This window comes from Penaeus vannamei, chromosome 41 (genome assembly GCF_042767895.1).
Source record: "Penaeus vannamei isolate JL-2024 chromosome 41, ASM4276789v1, whole genome shotgun sequence".
NCBI classification, from domain to species: Eukaryota; Metazoa; Arthropoda; class Malacostraca; order Decapoda; family Penaeidae; genus Penaeus; species Penaeus vannamei.
Window position 1 is genome coordinate 23,822,888 of NC_091589.1, and position 7,500 is coordinate 23,830,387.

General features: G+C 36.9%; 1 protein-coding gene across 3 annotated transcripts in view; it reads right to left on the minus strand.

Annotated features, from left to right (window-relative positions):
• Positions 1–7,500, minus strand: part of LOC113813309 (uncharacterized) — a 19,778-nt gene that overhangs the window by 8,625 nt on the left and 3,653 nt on the right. The gene's annotated exons all lie outside the window — the stretch shown is intronic.

Genomic DNA, 7,500 nt, shown 5'->3' on the forward strand with positions numbered 1-7,500 from the left:
CCTTCAGTACAAGAGAAGGAAAAGGGAGGGGATAGTAACAAGAAGAAGAAGAAGAGGAATTAAAAGGGGGCAGTAAAAGAGAATGGAAAAGGACTCGTACGCAGTAGAAGGAAGGAGACAGCAACAAGAGAAAGGATTAAAAAAACAGTAAAAGAGAATGGAAAAGGACTCGAACGCAGTAGAAGGAGGGAGACAACAACAACAAGAAGAGAAAGAATTAAAAAGAGGACAGCAGAAGAGAATGGAAAAGGACTCGAACGCAATAGAAGGAAGGAGACAGCAACAACAAGAAGAGAAAGAATTAAAAAGAGGACAGTAAAAGAGAATGGAAAAGGATTCAAATGCAGTAGAAAGGGGGAGACAACAACAACAAGAAGAGAAAGAATTAAAAAGAGGACAGTAAAAGAGAAAGGAAAAGGACTCGAACGCAGTAGAAGGAAGGAGACAGCAACAACAACAAGAGAAAGGATTTAAAAAGAAGACAGTAAAAGAGAATGGAAACGGATTCAAATGCAGTAGAAGCAAGGAGACAGCAACAACAAGAAGAGAAAGAATTAAAAAGAAGACAGCAGAAGAGAAAGGAAAAGGATTCAAATGCAGTAGAAGGAAGGAGACAGCAACAAGAAGAGAAAGAATTAAAAAGAGGACAGTAAATGAGAATGGAAAAGGATTCGAACGCAATAGAAGGAGGGAGACAGCAACAACAAGAAGAGAAAGAATTAAAAAGAAGACAGCAGAAGAGAAAGGAAAAGGACTCGAACGCAGTAGAAGCAAGGAGACAGCAACAACACGAAGAGAGAGAATTAAAAAGAGGACAGCAGAAGAGAATGGAAAAGGATTCAAATGCAGTAGAAGGAAGGAGACAGCAACAACAAGAAGAGAAAGAATTAAAAAGAGGACAGTAAAAGAGAATGGAAAAGGACTCGAACGCAGTAGAAGGAAGGAGACAGCAACAAAAAGAGAAAGAATTAAAAAGAGGACAGTAAAAAAGAATGGATAAGGACTCGAACGCAGTAGAAGGAGGGAGACAACAACAACAAGAAGAGAAAGAATTAAAAAGAAGACAGCAGAAGAGAAAGGAAAAGGACTCGAACGCAGTAGAAGGAAGGAGACAGCAACAACAAGAAGAGAAAGGATTAAAAAAGAAGACAGTAAAAGAGAAAGGACAAGGACTCGAACGCCTGGAATCTCAAACAGGGCTGAGATGGCTACGCTCGTGCAGGCAAGAGACAAGGCTGGCTTCAAGGTAAAAAAAAAGACACACCACACTCACAACTCACTAGGTTTGAGAAGCCTAATGGCCTGAGGTGAGAGACAGCATCGCCTTCTCATTCTTGGCTGAATGGAGGATGGAGGAAGGGTCTTCTGTGTGTGTTTGTGTGCATGTGTTTCTTTTTTTTTGAGGATTCGGGGACATGTGTCAGTTTTGGAGGAAGATGCGATAGAGCAGGTGAAGTAAATGTCTTTTATGTATTTATTTATCCTTTTTTTCTATCTTTTTCATGTGTGTGTGAAGAGTTATGTTTATTTTTCTCTTTTGCTTTTTGGTCTATTTTCATTTCGTGTTTTTTTTTGTGTGTTGAAGGAGAGACAGAGTGGTTGAAGAGACACTCATGTGTTTTTTCTCACTAAAAAGGCTTGTTGCAGGAGAAGAAAGAAGAAATGAGGGCCAACATGTCGTAGGAAATGAACTAAGAGAAAAAAAAGAGCGTCTACTCAAGAGAAAACGGTAGATAAGAAGCAAAATTTATTAGCGTGAAGAGCAACTTGGACTCGACAAAACTTGTGCCACGAAGTAACCTACTGCAACATGAAGAGAGGCAGTCCAGCAAATAGGTGTGAAATAGATTAGATAATAAATAAGTAATTAGGCATAATGCAAAGAGAAAATAAAATGAGATCACGGATTAGATGCCAATAAGCTAAGATGTTAACTTGAAGTGAAATGAAGACACATTTGAAAAGAAACAAGACTTAGCAGTATCATTATTGCACAGTGAAAAAAAAGCATGAGCAAAGTACACAGTGACACCAGAATAAGAATTCTAAAGCGACCGTTTTATGTAGGTGGCCTCTCAGCGTGGATTTAAGAGCCAATTTCCATAAAAAAATCTCTAAGAAACACAATCCTGAAAGCAGATTCTTTTCTCTTTGAATCTGAAAGTTCTGTGAATTCCATTTTCTATGTTTTCAAAGGCTCATTATTTACAACACGCTCAGGACACCTCCTTCAACAGCCTACCAGCCCTAAATCTAACAAAAAACTTAAATTTACAATTAGCAGCCCATAAAGACGATTTATTTTTTTATATGACGCGAAAGAGATAGGAATTAAAAGGCATAGAGAGAAAAAAAAAACTATGTTATTAAAACATTTCTTTTGACTTAGTTCCTTGTATTATATTCTCTTGCAATGGTAGATAAAAATGCCTCAGAAGGTAAGCACAGAAAGTAAAATGAAAAAGAAAAAAAGACATGATGCAGTTTCTTTTTATTTCATTTCCAGGAATACCAACTAATGGGGGCGAATGTAATGATGGCATAAAGTCATACAAGTGATTGATAGAAAGAGATAGACATATATCAAAAGATACTCAGTGTCGAAGGAATGAGAGAGAGAGAGAGGGAGAGAGAGAGAGAGCTGGGAGAAAGACAGGAACGTATTGAAGAAGAAAAAGATAATAAAAAGGAGAGAAATAAACAGAGAGAGAGGATATGACTAGAGAAGGAAAGAGTCAACCCCTAGTGCCGCCTTCTCGCTGCAGATACGGCGGGAAAGTGTGGGTTGAAGCCACAGTAATCCTCCTGAAAAATGTGAATGGGTTGTAGGCCTATGCTTACACTATGGAAAATTAGTCAGATAGAAAACAAAAATAATCAAATTAAACGTAAAGTATCTATATACTTTTTTGTGCTTTGTCAATAAAAGGGGAGATTTGTGTATATATCCATCTTTAATACCATTATTTATTTATTCATCTGTATATCATGTGATGGGATTTTTTTCACATATATTTCACATATAACCAACTGGGTTATAGTTATTATTTTTTACATATTGCCGTGATGCAGTTTTTAAGAATAAATACTGGATTATAAAAGCGAATTCTGGTAAGATGTTATCAATTGTTCCATCAAATGTGGCTTATTCGCATGTTAATCTATGTGTTCTATTTTTAGCGTTTGGAATCAGACATGTACGTGAGTGTATACATATCTGTGTATATGTATATACGTACATATGCATGTTATTTCTTTTTCTTAATGCACATTTGATTAATAATTTTAAAAGATCAGCTTAGCTCGGCGTTCGTTAAGCAATAAACTAATATATATACGTAAAATAAACTAAAAAGAGAAGAAACACAAAAAATATCAATTAAAAGAAAAGAAAAAGAGAAAAGAAAAAGATTAAAATTAGCGGTTATAACCATATTATTCTTGTTACGCTTTGATTTGAAATAACGACTTTTTTTTTCTTCTTCATCGACGGTTATGAAGCGGACCTGCTTGGCGGGAGATACAAAGAGAAGGAAAAGGAGGAAGAGAGAGAGATAGAGAGGAAGGGGGGCCTTTCTCACCTTTTTTTTGCCCCCTTCCTCTCCCCCCCCTCTTTATCAACCTCCTTTCTCCCCCTTTATCCTCTCTCCCTTACTCACCGTTCTACTCAGCCCAGGGTAAGTGAGTGAGGTTAAAAATCGCCTGGGGCTCTTGCCACTGGGGTCCATCTGAGATATCTATTTTTGGAAACGAGAAAAGTTTATCAGATACAATTTTCTTCTTATGATTTACTCTTTAGTCGCTGGTTTAAAATTTGAGTTGTATTCTCATTTTTGTTTTCAATTTTATATACGTTTCTTTTCGGTTTTCTTTTTTTTATGAGGTAAACTTGTGTATTTTTTTGCTATATATATTTTTCTCTCTCTCTTTTCTGTGTCACATCTAAGTCATATAATCTTATGATGTTCAAACACACACACACACACACACACACACACACACACACACACACACACACACACACACAGACGCACACACACACACACGAGACCGCAGGTGTGGACGTATAAAAATAACATGAAACAACAACATCAATTGAAGTCTAAACACCTATCCTTTTTTCCCAAACGAATCAACAATCCATTAATTTCTTTCGGTTTTATCACGTACGTGTATATTCTTTTTTAATTTATTATAATATCCTAGAAACATAATTATCCTAAGTCTCAAAAACCTTGACATTAGATATCTTAAACATAAGTTATTTTCACACATATATAGCGTGTAATTTCACCAAACAACCCCCATCTTCGAATAAATAAATAAGAATAAACCAAAAGATTAAAAAACACAAAGATAAAAAACAAACAAACAACAAAAAAACAAAAGACAAAAAAGGAAATAAACAAACAAACGAAAAAAAAGAGCGGGAAAGAAAAAAGTTATTTTCACCGCGCGCGGATTACTGCGCCTAACACCTTTCAGCTGTTTTACTTCGCAAGTCTATATGCATCCGCCCACTCACTCACGGGCGTGCCAAGTCGTCTGTGACTAAGCCCACGAACTCGCTGCCTCAAACGCCCACCCGGTAGACTTCCTCATTTCATTTGTTTACTTAGGTTAAAACTACTCTGGAGTTAGCGGCACCGTAGTTTCCTTTTTCGATGGCCGTTGTAGAGGAAGAAGAGGAAGGAGAAGGAGAAGGAGAAAGAGAAGAAGAAGGAGAAAAGGAGGAGGAGGAGAAGAAGGAGAAGGAGAAAAGGAGAAGAAAAGCAGAAAAAGGAGAGAAAGGAGAGGAGGAGAAGGAGAAGGAGAATGAGAAGAAGAACGAGAAAGAGAAGGAGAAGGAGAAGAAGAGGAAGTGGAAGAAAAGGAAGGAGAAGAAGAAAAGAACAAGAACAAGGAGATAGAAAAGAAGAACAAGAACCGACAACGAAATAGGAAGAGGAAGGGTAAGAAGAAGAAGAAGGAGAAGAACCGGTAACACAATAATAATAATTTTGATATACAGAAGAGACGAGGACAGCGAAAGAACGAGGAGCAGATAATGCAAGATATAACTAAATAAATAGATGATAATGATAATGGTGAAAAAAATATACTACTTCTACTAATAATAATGACAATGATTATAATGAAAACAATAATGATAATACTTATTATGATATTTATAACTAATTTTAATATCAATGATTGTATCAATAATAATCACGATGATGGTGATGAAAATGATAATACTCTCTGCTGCATTATCATAATTTTTCTTAAAAACTGTTATCTGTCGCTTTCAAATTGTCCAATAATAGTAACGGTAATACTGAAACTGCTACAATATATTTGTCTTTATCACCATCATCACTATCACTATCACTATCATCTCAACCACTATTTATCATCGTTGCTGTTATTATCAATCACCATCAATCACTTTATCCTTAATAAATCCTTAATCACCTTAACCTTATCATTATCCTCAATAAAACCGTTAAAATAAGCATCGTACCGTTAAAAATAGGTAAAACTAAGCGAATTGAAAAGATTTTGAATATTTGAAAATAAAGAGTTCCCTAACGAATAGAAAAAAAGAAAATGAAGAAAAAACAAACAAAAACGAACGCACGTTTTCATTCAAACGAAGGAAAAAGGAGATGAAGATGAATAATGATAATAATAAAAAACACGAAGAAGAGTCCTAAAAAACGTTGATAATTCCGCGCGCACGTGAATGGGATCCAGTCAAGGTTCCGTGGGCATATGAGATGTTTTCCCCCATGCCCAAAAATGGGAGGTGGGGAGGCATCACGCGGCCAAAATTAGAACAGTAGCGATGCCAAAAGTGGGCAAGGATGTGGGGTTGGGTGGCATCGCCTTCCCTCCCTCCCTCCCTCCCCCTCCCTACCCCTCCTCTTGCTCTCTCTGTCTGCATGATGCCAGAAACAAGGCATATTTTCGTTGGATTTTTTCCCGCCATCTTTGTTTTGAATTCGGGAGGGAGTTACGGTGTGTTCGGATGCGTGGGTTTAGTACTAGTCCGAAGAGAATCCGAGAGGAATGGTCGGGAAGGCTTTGTAAAGGAAATAGTTTTTTTTTTTGTGTCCGATTTGCAAAAAGATGCGCATTTACCAGTTTGTTTATGATTTTTTCCTCTCTGGGTTTGCTAGAAATCTGGTTTGTTCGTTTTATGATTCATGTGTATTCCATAGAACGCGATTTTTTTCATTTTATTCCGCAAGGACCGCAGAAAGTGCGCATTTATCAATTCGTTTGTCGAATTCCATGCCCGTTTTGCTGATAGTTAAAATCATTCCTTTTATCTTCTGTGTACCCCGTATGGCTCGAGTTTCGAATATTTCCCAATACCAATATTCAGAAATGAACCAAGAAATTTTATTTTACTGACACCAAAGTCTTGATATTATCATTACATTGATGAAACGGCGTCAAGATTTAAGGCGGATTAATACCGTTGGTATTTCCCTTAAATTCCTCTTTGCAACTCGACCCATATTTTGGGTATTAACAAAAATGACTCAAGTTGGTCGGCATGCGTCAAGGAGTCCTGTCCCAAGGTTAGTCTGAAAATAATTTCCGTCTGTTTCGTAGTCGGCTAAATATGTGGAAATATTTCTGAAGGTCTTTGGTTCAAATTCTAAAAATATGTAAAATTTTCTTCGTTCTAAGAATGTTAGATGACCCATATAGCACAGTTATGACTAGGAACTAAATGCCTCAATACCTATAGTAACAAATAAATAAAAAAATGTCCAATGTTCTCGTATTTGTTTTATTCGTGAAATTCCATCACCTGCCCTGCCTCGCTTAGAAGATACGCCATTCGGTCCACGTCCTCAGTAACTAACAATAAAGCGTATAAAGTTTCAAGGAAATTATAATCTTACTTCCCTCTATTGCCACGCCCACCTTCCTAAATGCTGTCCCCTTAGCCAAATAACATGATTTATGATCCCTCATGCTCTAAAAGGGCATAGTTGGCACTCGCATCATGGGCGGGTGCCAGGCTGAGCAAGGAAGCCAATGTTGACAGCTGACCTCCCCATTACTACTAAGTCTGGCACGGATGCGAAAAGAATGTACAAGTATCCCCTACCCTTAACCTCGTTTTCTTTTATTCTTAGCCTCTTCGGGGGTATTATTAGCATCTGAAATATATCAGATATTTATTCTAATATATATCGCCATCTAACTTATACTTTCACTTAACTAGCCTTCAATACTATATACCTATCTAAAGTATACATATACCTGATCTAACCTTGCATACAAGCCAAGCGAAAAAAATGTACATTATATCAACGAGACAGGATGCCAATCTATATAATGTTGAAGTTACACATTTATCTTTACTTTTCCAAATCATAAAGAAAACCTAATTTTAACACCAGCTCTGACGCACGCTGGTGAGTTAATATTACGAATGACTCAGTATAACGTTAAGTCCTGCTCTTTGCCAAAGCATGTTACAACTTGGGTCTCGAGAGA